This window comes from Lutra lutra, chromosome 6, assembly GCF_902655055.1.
Source record: "Lutra lutra chromosome 6, mLutLut1.2, whole genome shotgun sequence".
Taxonomy (NCBI): Eukaryota; Metazoa; Chordata; class Mammalia; order Carnivora; family Mustelidae; genus Lutra; species Lutra lutra.
In genome coordinates, this window is record NC_062283.1 from 143,534,440 (window position 1) to 143,549,486 (window position 15,047).

At 40.8% G+C, this 15,047-nt stretch overlaps 1 protein-coding gene across 9 annotated transcripts in view; it reads left to right on the forward strand.

The window, feature by feature from the left end:
* Positions 1 to 15,047, forward strand: part of ARID1B (AT-rich interaction domain 1B) — a 441,388-nt gene that overhangs the window by 53,186 nt on the left and 373,155 nt on the right. The gene's annotated exons all lie outside the window — the stretch shown is intronic.

Below are 15,047 nucleotides of genomic sequence, written 5' to 3' on the forward strand. Positions count from 1 at the left end.
TTTATTCTCCCAAAAAGTTATTTTGCATTTATTTCTTAACATATTAATTTCATGGAGAGCATTTGGTGTATATCTATTTTCTTAGATTTGGATGGGTTTTGTGTTTTTACTTAAAAAAGAGTTTTCTTCCTTTTAAAGACCCAGTATTTTTCTCCTTTTTCTCTAGAATCGAATAGTTGGAGTCACCTTAAATGACCGTCTACCTTCTACCTATAGTAAACCTGGTCTCTTGGATACTAGAGAGTAGATCCTTGTTATGTTGGCCTGAGGAAGCATGAAATTAGGAAAAGACTAAATTAGATTGAGACTCGTTAGGGTGCTTAGTCACTAGAAACACCAGAAAGCCTTACTTGTAAATCCCCACACCATGTCTGCCCCTGGGGGTGCATTGGGCTGGTGCTGGGTGCGTGTTACTCCCTCTAGATAGGTTCTTCCATAACGTTGCCAGGAACCCGTTCCAGGGTCTCATATACTTCCTCACTGGGAAATCTTCCTTGTGTTTGACCAAAAATCATCTGTGGGGGGAAACCACTGAATCCGACTTTTGTTCTCTCTCAAGTGGATGTGGAGAATGATTCACTCTTACACGCTCCAGAGCTGTGTTCATGAAGTCGCATCTGAGCCTTTTCCTTTAAGACTGAAGGTTGTTTTTCCTCTTTATCTTTTGTCCCTCCTTGGGTGATAGTTTTATTTTAAGGTAGTTGTAGGGAAAGGTAGAAGTAGCTCAGCCTTTGCATCCTAGCTGTTGGTTCCTTAAACAGCTCTTGTTACTGTCAATAGTTCTTACTCTCCTTTATTAAATTGGCTGTCCAGAATTCTCTCAGTCACTTGCACACTTAATTGCTCTCTTAATTTTTTTCAACATGATTCCTTTTTTACAGCAATGTTTTGCTGCCTAGAGTAAAACATCTTTAGCTGAGGTTACTAATTGTGAGGGGGGAATAATTTGTAGATGATTGAAAAGTAAGATGTGATTCTCTCTTCCTTCTTCTAGTCTTAATCTAATTTGCACTTAGTTGAGGGGAAGAAGGCCCAGGCAGCTGGCTGCCAAAATCCGAATTCTCCTCTGTAGCTGATTTCCTTTGGGAGCTGATGGTTCTGTATGATAGCCTGACCACAGGAAGAGAGAGAGGCAGCAGAGAAGAAGTAGCAGGACTAGTGGAAAGAAGCAGATGCTAACCACGCCTTGTTTTTCTGCATCTTCTTTTTTTCCTGTTTTCCTGATTTTAGATTTGAAAGTCATTTCAAATGGTGGTGTTCATGGCAAGATGCTACCAGATGCTCCTTTATCTTTTTCTGTGATGAGTTCAAGTCTTATTATAAGGTTTCCACATTGGCATAGTTTGCAATCCCAAAGTAGAAATCCAACAAATGGAAAGTGTGTGTAGAGAATGATTTACTAGATGGTCCAGTCATTTAAGCATCTGACTTTGGCTTGGGTTATGGTAGTTATGATCTCAGGGTTCTGGGATCAAGCCCCAGGTCAGGTTCCATGCTCCACACAGAATCTGCTTGAAGATTCTCTCTCTCCATCTTCCTCTGGCCCTCTCCCTTCTTGTGTACATGCATGCTCTCTCTCTCTCTCTCTCTCAAATAAATAAATAAAGTCTTTAGTTAAAAGATGTTTTTTTCTTTGAAGATTTTTAAAATTTATCTATTTGACAGAGAGATAGCTAGAGAGGGAACCGTAGGCAGTGGAAGAGGGAAAGAGAGAAGCAGGCTTCTCACAGAGCAGGGAGCCCGCCACAGGGCTTGATCCCAGGACTCTGGGATTATGACCTGAGTCGAAGGCACATGCTTACCGACTGAGCCACCGTGTGCCCGAAAATAAAACTTATTATTTTTTTTAAGAAAAGGAATGATTACTTAGGAATATTTTTTTCATGATTTTCTTCCCCACATGTATGGGGTTAAAAGTAGAGGACATACACGAATGCGTACAGTAGCCTTAATCTTCTTTGGTTCTTGGCGGCTCTTTCATAGTTTTGAAATCCAGTAACTCTTGGATTTATTTGAAGGGACAAAATGATGAAGATAACTCACCCAAGTATTTCAGCAAATTTTTAATTAAGATTTTAGATTAGGTATTTTACTGCTAACCAGAAGAAATGTCTAATTCTAATTAAGGACAGATCTTTCTGATAATGAAAGGAAAATGGTGTATCTGGCAAGAAACCAAATGCTATGGCAATAAAATGTCAGCCTTTCGTATTGAGGTCATCATAATCGAGGGTTCTAAGGAATCTGTATTGCTTTTTCACCCATTCATTTAGTTATGATATAGTCTTAAAATATAGTATCTTGCTTTGATACCTAAAAGGCTGAAAATAGCTGTGAATGCATTTTTGAATGTAACAATTTAAAGGGGACCCAGATTATACTTCATAATACGAAGTTCATGTGATTAGTTAGGTGAAGGCTAATCAATAGCCTTGAAATTGAAACAGAAAATAGTTAAGGTTTTAGGTAAAGGTGATTAGGGCACATTTACTTCATTAGGTTTAGCCTGTGCTTTTTTGGTGAGGAATTCTCAGTGAGAAGCTTTGTTTGTAAATTTGGGGTAATTATGAATTTATCCACACACAGGGTCCTGGCACGGTGATTGGCTACTGGTCCTGTGTGTTTTCTCCAAGTATTAATGTAATAGGCTGAGCATTTCTGTAATCATGGCTGCTAATGTTTCTCAGGGAAAGACTTGAAAGATAATGATGACATTGAGTTTTTATTGAGTGGACATCACCACCTGGGCATGACTTCGCTTTGGATAGCCTCCAGAGCTTTCTGTGTTTGGTTTGTGAACCTCTAATGAGCTGAATCCGGTTCGTTTAATATTGCTCATATATTTCTGCAAAGGATTAAAATGCAGGAATTCAAGTTTGTAAATTGAGTTGCCCACTTACCAGCCGAGTGGTAAGTTGTCTTTGGCTCAGGGGTCACAGTTTGATTCCTGGCTAGCATTCCACTCCTGTGATGGGAATTTTAAATGAGCATTCTGGTAGAACTGCCATGCTTATATGAGATTTAATGTGGATAGTATCATTGCTTGCTTTTGGTTTCTGAGAGGAGGAAGTGGCCACTGAGTGTTTGATTTTACTGCTAACCTGCTGATTCTTGACTGGTATGGTGATAATTTTATTTTTGAAATATACGCACGACTGGATCTTCAGGTATGACATGATAATGGTGCATCATTTTGGTATTTATTAACTGGAACTGGAGTTGTGGTCTTTCATGTGCCGATTCTCCCACATCATCAGGCGCATACATGGCTGAACAGATCAGTTTTGCACAGCGCTCTAAAAACTAGTCTGCTTGAGTTTTTATTGAGCTGAGAGGGGAAATGAATTTTCTCTGTGGAGAATGTTCTGCCTCCAGGCTTCTGGAATTCAAACCTGGAGATGGTTAACAGAAGTATTCTGGTTGATTTCATCTAATACAGAGCTACACAGAGGAAGTATAACCTTTAAGGTTACTAGACTCGGACCCTGAGTTTTCCAGATTTTTAAAAAACATAGACACTAAGGTACCCTTTGCTGGATCGGGGATGTGGGTGAGCAAATGTTTTGTTTTACTTCTCTTGTCCTTTGTGATCATAAATGTATACATAGGCCTGTGCTGAGTTGCTTTAAAAAATGATTTTCATATGAAACAAACAGCACCCAGGGGAAGAAGGCTCTAGAAGCAGAGGTATATTTATTTGTGTCAAGCACATTTCAATTATCGATGTAGTATGAGACTTTTTCCGAGTTATCAAGGGTTAGTGGGTTGATATTTTAACTGTCCTTACCTTGCTGCACAAGTTTGTATAATCTAATGCCTGTTGGCATTATAAAGCCAAGGAAAGGGAAAGAGGGCAAAGTGAGAGATTTAAGTTTATGAGTGTTTTTAGAATGGAAAAACATGACTTTTTAGTTTTTACAAACACACCTGTATTTCAAAGACATTTACAACAATAAGAGCATGCTATAACAGTAAGAATATAATCATTGTTTTGAAAGATATTCTAGCAAAATTAAATGGAAATTAGTTATTTTTGTTGAGGTGGTCCATCCAAACTTAACACTTAAAACCCTAATGGAAGTTTTGAAAAAGACTTTAGAAATCAGTAGGTATCCTCATTTGTGTCTTTATCTTCTGCACCCTTTGGATATGTCTATTTTTGCTGTGTGTTTCTTGAGTAAAATATTTATTTCAGAACATAAGCATTTTATTTGGTACCATCTTAACAGCCAAAACACTTCTTCCAATGCAAATGTTTATTTTGGCGGCAGATGCTTCTAAAAGGAGACAAACAGGACGATTGTTTGGCTAAAATAAATGTTTTCTTTGGGGTTACTGAGGCAGCCAAGCAAGTTCTAGGATTCCCACCTGTGTTACTTTATATTGTCAATCTATTCTGGTAAAAAGTGTTTACTTTTAAAAATACAGTTAAAATTATGTCTTGATACAGTTTGAACAATGGCTCTGAAAAGTCATGATGAATGGGGAGGGGGGAGTATTGGTTAAAGACTTAATAATTCCAGAGTTTGGGGTTACGAAACGTTTGGACTCAGTCTCTGAATCCTAAGTGTGAATTCAATAATCAAGGCTTAATTTTGGTTTTGCCTAAGAAGACCTTAGGCTTCCTATTTTTAAGGAGCATAATGGGATGTGACAGGATGAGAAAGGAAGGCTTGACTTCATGGGGAAGGATGGGTGCCTAGTGTCCGTTTTAATTTTTTGATAGTTTATGTTCACCCAAAGACCTACCCACCCACACCGGTGTGTGCACACTCTTGCTTGCACAGACTTGTATAAAACAGAACATTTGTGTGACAGTGGTATCTTAGTGTAACAAAATCTATCTGTATATGCATATTAAATACATTAGGCATGTATTCTATGTGTGCAGAGATATATGTATATAAATGAACAAATACATGAATAAAATGAAGATAAGCATTTTGGGCAGTAAAATAATGACTGCTGAGAGATTTCTTTTACTGTGGTGTTTGCAGCATTTTTAAATAGGCATGTTCTGTACTAAGGGACTTGGAGCCAAGCTGCTTTGCTTGTACACCTGAAATGTTTGGAGTCCTTTCAGCGGATCGCAGATTTGTATAAATAATGGTCTTTTGTTGGCCACATTTTGTCTTGATTTCCTCAGTTGTTCTTCATCAGTGAACATGAAGGTATTTAAGGTTTACCAACAAAATACATTTACACCTCCTATTTCTGCTTCCAAGTAGATAGCAGATGCTACTATCTTTGATGCCAAAGTTCCCTGTAGATGGAGTTTTGTACCAAGAGAATATTTTTGAAAAGATTTGTAGATATGATAATTTTTATTTGCTCCTTAAAATGTAAATTTCTGGAATACTTAGCTGGTTTTATTTACTTTTTATATTGTAGTTGAATTGAAGCATATTTTGAAGGATTCAGTGTGACATTCTTAGTAAAGGAGGATTCGAAGAGATCACATTTCAAGTTAAATAGAAATTTTTATATCATTAGCCTTTTTTCTAAAAATGAGCAAAGACCAGGTTTCATCCTTGAAATTTTAGTGAGAAAATGTGAGATGATTTCTCTTGTAGTTTGGATAGCTACTTTTACATTAGAAAGTTTATACTATGTGTGTTTTTATCTGAACATCTACATTGTTTTAGATAGTCTGAAGATTACGTGTGGTGTACAGTGCCTGTTCTCTGCTTGTAGTTTATACTGTTTTGTCACTCACATATGAGTTCTATGTATTTTACATTCATGGACTTTCAACTAAAATATCTCTTGAGCTTTTCTAGTATGTTTTTGTTTTTGAGATGTAAATCTTAAGCATATGTTTTAGGGAGTATTAGAATAGCTTGAGTATATTTTAAATAAATTTGGTTTATTTGCTTTTCCAAATAAAGAAACATTAAATGTGGTATTTATGTTAAAATTTAAACAATTCAAGTTAAGCTCATGGGTGATACCAGTAAAACCAACCAACCACATTATTTCAGTGCTCCCTGAAACACAACCAATCCCAGAAATAGCTAAACGACAACAAAAATCCCAGAAGACAAATGGACAGTTACAGTGACTAAGTGGCATATTTTAGGCCGGTAGTTCTCAAGCTTGCTGAATGTTAGAATCTCTTAGGTTGCTTTACACACTGGTTTGGATGCTCATATCAAGGACATCTGAATGTTAAGGCCCCCTTCTGTCTCTTTCTGAGCTCCACTGGTGACACCCCCATGCAGCCAGTGTTGACAAGCAGGTGTCGGAGGCACATGGTAGGTAAGGACCCCAGAGCAGGTTTTGGGCCAGTAGCATTGCCATCCTTCAGGGGAGCTTGTCCTCAGGCCCTGCCCAGTGAGTCAGGAGCTTAGCACTACCCCGAAAGGATGAAATGTGCCCAGAATCAGGAGGTGGGACAGTGCAGTTCTCGCTGATTAATGCTTGTAGTCTGTGTGGGACGTTTGATAAATCAGGACCTCACCCTGTTCATCTACCAAATGAGGGGCTTGGACTACAGGATCTCCCACCTTGGATGCTCCTTTAAAAATAATAGTCGTTTAATGTTTTTTTCATTTTAGCTTTGAGTTTTAAAGTCTTATGACTTCAAATACCGTCTTCTGAAATTTATGGCTTGACACTTGATGGGTTGTAGTAATATCACTACGAACACATTCTTTAAAACTTTTTCCAGAGGGGAAAGAGCTCTTTCTTCCTCAAAGATGGGCAGATTTGTTACAATCAGTGCGACCAGTTATTTACTTTTAATTTACTTTTTTTTTTTTCAAGATTTTATTTTTTTTTTTTGAGAGTGAGCACAGAGAGAGAGCTCAAGTGGAGGTGGGGGCTAGGGGTAGAGGGAGAGAGAGAAGCAGATTCCCCGAGGAGGAGGGAGCCCGACAGGGGTTGACCTGAGCTCGAGGCAGTTAGCCACCTGGGCCACCCAGGCACCCCTAATTTTATTATTTTTAAAGTGACAGTTTCTCAGATAATTTCATTCTTCTGAATACCTGTTGTATGCTGGGTATGTAGAATGTTGTCTATCCTTTTTAATATGTAGAAAATCATAATGTTGAGATGCTAACTTTATTTGGAGTCAGAAAAGCAAGCAAAGAGAGACCCAATAATTACTTACTCAGTTAATAGATGACTAGTTTCTAAGTAGTTCTGAAAATAAGTATGTACTTTACAACATTAGGATAAACTATGTACAGTGAATTCTGAGTAGAAATAAGGACTTTTAAGACTTATCTTCTGTGCTTTAACTTTCACTCCTCTTTAACTCCCATGACGATGGATTTGATGACTGTATTTTTGTCTTTTTTTTTTTTTTTAAGATTTTATTTATTTATTTGAGAGAGAGACAGTGAGAGAGTGTGAGCGAGAAGGTCAGAGGGAGAAGCAGACTCCCCATGGAGCTGGGAGCCCGATGCGGGACTCGATCCCGGGACTCCGGGATCATGAACTGAGCCCGAAGGCAGTCGTCCAACCAACTGAGCCACCCAGGCGTCCCTGTATTTTTGTCTCTTAAAACAGGTTTTTTTCTGGCCACCTGGGTGGCTTGATCAGTTAAGTGTTGGCCTTCAGCTCAGGTCGTGATCTCAGGGTCCTGGGATTGAGCCCCACATTGGGCTCCCTGCTCAATGGGGGGTCTGCTTCTCCCTCTTCCCCACTCATGTATGCTTGTGCTCCCTCTCTTTCCCTCAAATAAATAAAACTGTTTTTAAAAAAAGGTTTTTTTCAAGGGCAAAATAAGTTTTTTTCTTTCATGTTAGTAGCCAAAAGTGAAATTCTTTTTGTTCAAAAGTTCTTTATAACAGTTTGATTATTTTTCTACACAACATATTTACAAAGGCCATTTTTACTTTTCACTTTGGAGAATAACATTAAAAATTAAATCAGTAGTTGCGAATGAAATTAGAAAAACCAAACCAAACCGAACACTTTAGCCGAGAAGGAGAAGAGAAAGAAGATGGGTGAGAGCATGAGGGGAAGAAGGGAAACACAAGGCGACAAATAGGAAAAAAGCGGCAGCCTTGCTTCTCGAAGAGTCGCTGTGCGGATGCCTCCCTGGCTCGGGACTTGCTCAGCCCGGCTTCCTAGGCCTCAGGAGGAACTCCCCATGTGCGATCAGGTGTTAGAAATTTCCTGAAAATTCTGGAGCTGATTCCTGAGTGTGGTTAGAGTGTATGTATAAAGCAAACATCCCTTGCCTCCTAACTTAGCCCCAAACCAAAACGTAGCAATGGTCTACGACAGCCAGTTACCCAGCTTCCTGTCTCCTGTGAAGAAGAAAACAGACTGTATCCCGAAGAAGTAACCAAACTAGTCTCTCTGTTGGTATTGATCATCAAGAAGGTACTTATTTCTTTTTTAACAACTACCGAGTAAACCAGTGGAATTGACTCTTCAGGGTTAGTCAAAGGCAAGGATCCAGGTCAATTTCTATAGACCATCCAACATTCAGAAACAAAAAGTGAGACTAATATAAATAGCAAAACCTGAGAGCATTGAATTAAAATGCAAAGGGATCATTGCTGAGATAATTAAATTTCACTTAATGGACCTGAGACTGAGAAAAACTAGCCCCACCTGGATAGTTGTAGACGGCCCCGAGGAGGGCTAGGGAGAAATGTCTGATGGGAAAGGAACTCTAATCAGAGTTACACCCCAGGAAAGACAGCTAAACAGGGACAGTTTCCCAGCATGGCCTGTAAGGATTACGTGTCCCTTCATAGTATCATTGTTACCGTTGTTTGCAGGGAAAGCTGGGGAAAAGGGAAGTGTCACAGTACTTGTTGGCCAGTGGGCTGTATGACTGCAGAATATGTCTTTAAGAGAGGCAGCCAAAAAAGGAGACTTCCTTTCATTTAATTAGTATATTACCTTTAAATTTCCTAAGATTTTCTGATATCTCAGTAATCTAGATATCTGAAGCATTTTACATCCTCAGAAGTTTTCCTCAGTGTTTTGGGCTTCAAAGAAAAGTAAGACTTTCCTTCTCTACTTCGTGCTTGTAAGTCCCGTGCCCTTTGTCAGAGGTCTTGGAGATGAGAAGATCTTATTCCCCAAGTAGCTGGCCAAATTTTGATACCTGGGAGAAGAGAAAAGACAAGAATTCCTTTTAAGTGCACTGGGCTTCAAGGGAGACACCTTCTCCATTGGTGTCTCTGACTGAGTTCTTTCCTGGTCTTCTTTGTTGTTGGTTTCAAACATCAAGGATGAAAGGAGTGATTACCTGGTGACCTCATTGGCCCTGAGTCTTCATGACATCAGGTCTGTCGCACCATCCTCTGAGTAATGTCCAGAACGATAGTTCAAAGCCAGTTTACCCCATTTATGCATGAGGTCACGAGGGTAGTAAAGTGCAGAGTGGAGAATGAGGCAGAGGGTTCCAGGAAGGACTCCACTGCCCGCCAGGGACTCGACCCCTGCTGCCCAGAGCCACGGAAGCTGGGACCGAAGCACCTGGAACTGAGCGCGCTCACTTCCAGGTAAACGGCAGCTGTGGTTGGTCCAACTGGCAGAACCGAAGCTACCTCACCGCGTCCTGGCTGCAAGGGAGGCCGTGAATTTGAGTTCTGGGTTCTCGGTTGTGGGAGGCAGAGTTGGTTGGGTCCTAAGTCTGTAGAGAACACAGAATTACTCCTGACAGTTCCAGAGTTTCCCGTGTGTAACAGGGTCCTCCTCAGACAGTCTTCCTGTTTCAGTAGGTGGCGGCTCCGTCCTGCTTGCCCGGGCCTGCACCTCACAGTCCTCCTCCTCTTCTCAAGCTTCCAGTTGGTTAGAGAATCCCATTGTTTCTCAGAATAGCTCAGAAACGGCGTCTTCTCACTACCTCAGTGGCTCCCCCTGGGCTAAAGCCCCACACAGCAGCTCCCATCACCTCCGTGGACCCCTGACCTCTGCTGCCCCACGGTCGTTTCTTAGCAGGGCGACCAGAACAGTCCTTTGAGATAGTGTAAGCAAACTGTGGCACTCCTCCGGTGACCCCTTGCTTCCCTCAGAGTCCTTGAGGACAAGTCCTCCTTGTCCCTGTGCCCAGCCCTTCCTTCTGCCTGGAAGGCTCTCGGCCGGGTCTCTGTCGGGCTTGCCCTCTTCTTCTAAGTGTTTGTTAAATGTTTCTTTGACTTGCTCAGATAGACTTGAGTAAAACTGCACACCCCTGTGGTCCCGTGCCCTGTTCTGTTCCCTGCATGGCCCTTACCGCCTGAGGGGCTCTTGTTGGGTCACTGTTGCTCACATCGGGACACAAGCTGTAGACCGCAGGGACCTGGTTTGGCCCGGGTGTGGCCCCCCATCTAGGACAGTACCTGGTACTTCCCGGACATTTCCCAACCAATGAAGGGAAGAATCTGCAGAATTGGAGACTCTGGCCTGGGAACACTCTGGAGCCCGGTGCTGAAAGGTCCGAGTGCGTTTGGGTTGTATCTGGCACCGTGCTTGGCTGAGAGGGGCACTCGAGTTTCCACCGGGGCTTGCTCCGTTTCCGGCTGGACTGTTAGTGCCCAGCTCCTCGCTGAGCTGGTGGGAGACACGCTGACGGCTCCTGGGCTGTCCCTTGACCCTGCTGTTAAAGTCCTCAAGAGTTTCTGGTACCTGAGAGGTCATTATTGCGCGCTGGTTCTCTGTTGTTGGTTCTCTGCCGTGCTAGGGTCCTGTGGTCTTCTCTCCAGTACTAATCCCCCGGAGTAAACTGGAGGCAGCTGCTACTTTGCGTCATGGCTGGTAATGTTCCTCTGAGTTCTCTTGCATGGAGCGCGATACTTAATAGTAGGGGTAGGCGAGCAAAGGTTTCTAGATCATAGCTGAATCAGATTTGGCCCAAGTGTGTTACAGGCTCAGATTTTCGTCCTTCCTAACGGTGGCCATTTGACAGTGCTTATGGAGGAAAAGCCCCCAGTGAGTTAGGATACCCTTCATGGAAAACAGACATTTTTCCAGTAGGGATTTACTGCTGGAGGAAGAGAATTCCTGCACAGTGGAGGCCGCGCCGTGCTGCGCATGGCGGGAGTACAGAGGCTGTGAAAGGGACTTAAAGCCCTCGGTGGTAGTAGTTTACATCCAGGCTTTTACAGGAATTCCGTAAAAGCCGGGGATTTGTGGGGGAAAAAACCTTCAGTGTGATGTTGCCGTTCTTCATAAGTGAAACTGATAAGTTGAACCCACTATTCTTAGCAGACGTGGTTTTCATGTGCTTTCTGGAGTGAGAGCACTTCTGACAAGCTTGGCTTTTAGAATAGGGATGTGCGTTATAGACGGAGATTTGGAACTGTTATCCTTTGCCTACACGGCGCTGTTGCTTGTTTCTAGAAGCAGAGGTTGTGGCCATACCCAGAATGTAATTTAGGAGTAAAGGAGTAAAGAAGTGTAATTTAGACCGAATTTTACAAAATTATCCCCTGTGTGCTTTATTTCAGTTGAGGGTGTATGATAGGTAAATAATTCACTTTTCAGGAAGTACAAGAATTTAGTGCCTCCCTACGTGTGTGACCTCAGTCACCTTTTCCTCCGCATTGTGATCATCACTGTCTTCCTGGGCTCGGTTTCTTATTTCTAAGATACGAGAGGTTGTCACCAGATGCCCATAATGACAACAGTCACCGTGCCAGGTGTTACACGAGGTCCTTCCATGTGTGTGCTCTCACGTAACCCTGGCCGAGCTTCTGTTTATCTCCACTTTCTGAATAATAATAAGAGCTAATATTTATTAAGGGCTTACTCTCTGGCTGTTTTACTTGCTTAACTTGGATTAACATAGTCCTCACGATGGCCTCCTGGGCAGGTGTTATAATCCTCAGTTTATAGATGAGGAAACTGGTTGTTTGACGGTGGTTGTTCAAATTTATGTGCTCATTCGGTGGCGTAGCAAGAATTTCAGATCCTTAACACTTTAATGCTGGGCCCACGCCAGCATAAATTTTATGATTCTGGTAAAACTGGAGTGCTTTTCATCACTGAGAGTAGAATTTATTTGGATTTTTGCATGGTAAGACTGATTATAGTGAAGGTAGCCTACTTTTGACATTGAATGTTAGTTTACTTAGCTTTGTGACCTTTACCAGGTTGAAAATGGAATGTTACCTACGAGGTTTATCACATTTAGAGTTAGGAGTTTTTTTTTAATTGAGGTTGAAATTAACATTTTAAAGCGTATGGTTCAGTGACATTTAGTACAATTCACAGTGCTGTGCAACCACCATCTTTATCTAGTCCAGAACATCTCCTTCACCCCAGATGACACTCTGGTCTGTATTAAAGACTCACTTTCTGTTTCCTCCTACCCCCTAACCCCTGGCAACCACTAGTCTGCTCTTCTATGGATCTTCCTATTCTGGATATTTCATATAAATGGGATCCTATAATATGTGACCTCTTGTGTCTAGCTTGTTTAACTTAACATAATGTTTTCAGGGTTCATCTCTGTAGTAGCACATATCAGTGCTTCTTTCCTTGTTATGGCTGTAGATTATTCCATTGTAGTGATGTGGCATCTTTTGTGTCTCCATTTGTCTGGTGACGGACATGTGGGTTTCCACTTGTTAGCTGCTGTGGAAAGTGCTGTTATCAATGTTTATGTATAAGTCTGTATTTGAATACTGGTTTTAACTTCTTTCGGGTGTACACCTGGGAGTAGAATTGCTAGGTTGTGTGGTGATCCTATGCTTAACTCTTCAAGAAACTGCCCTACTGTTGAGGTGGTACCATTTTACATTAGAATAATAGGATTTTAACATTGGTCTGGTGTTTACCGAGACTGTCCTAAGTGCCAGGGCATCTTACTAAACCCTTTGCTTATATCACCTCCTATAATTCTTACCAAAGCTGTTAGGTGGGTCATGCTCCTTTGCCAGTGGGGAGACCAAGTGAGTGGGTAGCTTGCCTGGGGTCATCGTGCAGCCTAAGACCATGCAGCCCAGTGCTTCTCAGCCTGGGCCACACATTCTGCTGATGTTAGGCAAGATAGTTTTGGGTAACATGTAGACATAGGATTACACGGCACCGAATCATAGAGTAAGAAAGTCAGTTTCTTAAGCATTTTGTCTTTCTTATAAATGGAAGTCTGCTGTGATACCATTCAGACACTTCATAGCCCCTCTTCCCTTATTTTCATTTTCTAAAGAACAGGCCTCAGTCTAAGAGCCTTGGGCAGGTGTCTGCATCCAGTTAGAATGTAATCGTACTGTTTTGTCCTCATAGTCTATATTTTGTGATTATCTTCTATTTGTGTCAGGCAATCCTGGGTTTCTATTTATGGTCGTAAATTGAAAGTTTTCTTGAAAATGAAATTATTTGAATTAAAAATGATTCACATCAAAGAAAAACCGCTCATGCGGTAAGTGGAGTTTACTCACTTCCATTTTAACCCAGCACATGTTTATTGAACGCGTACTAAGTGTTCTGTACTGTCCTTGCACCGGGGAATGTAAAGATGACAATAACCAAGTCTTTGCTTCCTGGACGCTCTGCGAAGAAAGGAGTTGAGCAGTATGTAGTGAGTTCAGGTATCGATGTCTACCTGGTGCTATGGCAACATGGGGGGACATTTTACTGGGGGCAGATAGGGACAGGGAGAGTGTTAGATTATACATGAGGATACAGACTGGTTCTCATCAAACCAGGTCCCTAATGAATTTTGAATATTTATCTTTTAGGTTCAGGTAAATATCATTATCTCATGCATCCATTTGATTTGCTATTATTTTTGTTTTATTGGATGAAGAGAATATTATTAAGGTCTTCAGTGGTTTGTTCACTTAATTGTCATGAGACATGTTTTGATATCTGTAGAGGAATTCAGTACACTCATGGAAAGACATGTATGTAGGTCTTTGGAAGGTAGTGTACTGAGTGCTGTAGGAAGACTTGGAGAACATGTTCTGGGATTAACTACAGCTGCATGCAATGAGTGACTAAGACGTGGATTTTGGAGTAGGAGTTTGCTGAGTTTGGGAGAGGAAAGTGAGGGTGGTGCTTTCCAGTTCAAATAGGGCTTAAAGCAGTCTTTATGAATTTTACAATTTTTCACGTTTTAAGTTTGCACAAGCATAGAATCTAACTTTTTTTCCTTCTTGCGCCTTCAGATTTTCCTTTCATCTTTGCACGTATTAGTGCTTTGATGGGTAAGTTCAGAAAGCAACGGGGTTCCTATTTGAAGACTGGCTGGATCTTTTTTTTTTTTTTTAAGAGGAGAAACTGTCTCTTCATACTTAAGCTTCCAGAATGGAGAAAATTACTAATCAATTCACGAATCAAGAGGGAGCAGAAATGTGACATGTCTAAAAACTTTGTTTTAATAAGTAGACCTTTTAAAAATGGCCTGTGATTCTATTAGCATTATTTTCTTTTACCTGAGGGATTATGCAAAACTGTGCCTGCATCACACAATTACAACACCTCTGTGGCAGTTAAGTTTATACGTGCAGAATGTACATTAGCTCTTACAGTCTACAGTGCTCATGAATTCCTGTAGAAATAGGAACCTGCCAAAACTCCAGAGTAATATTTAGACAACATAATCAATACTGTGAACTTTTATTCCAGTGTTTTAACTAGGGCAAATGATGATATGGAATTAGGTAAAGAAGCTAAATTTTGAATAAAAACCCAGATATTGTTTCTTTTTCCCCTTACCTGAGCTTACTAGTTGACTTTTATGTCTCAGTCTCTGACCTCTGCTTTTATGAACAGGAGTGTAAAAAAAAAAAAAATGCATCTCTCATCAGTTTTTCTGATTATTCCCAGTTTTATTTTTCAGTGTTGGCCCTGATAACATATTTTAGAACATCTTTTCTTGTTAAACAAAGTTGCATACATTTACTATACATCTTTTCAAATTAAGAAGGAAAAAGTAACAGAGTGCTTGCCCATTTCTGTTAATCAGCTCTGTGTAATTAACTATAATGAATAAGGTTTTCTTCTCCTTCATCATGTTTTTCCTCCCTCCATTATTTTTGGGAGCATTTTAATTTTTATTCATTACATTGTTTTTATATTAATGGCAAGATGTATGACTGATATTATATGATTTTTAGAAATTAGTTACTTGGAAGTCCAAAGCCACACATGAA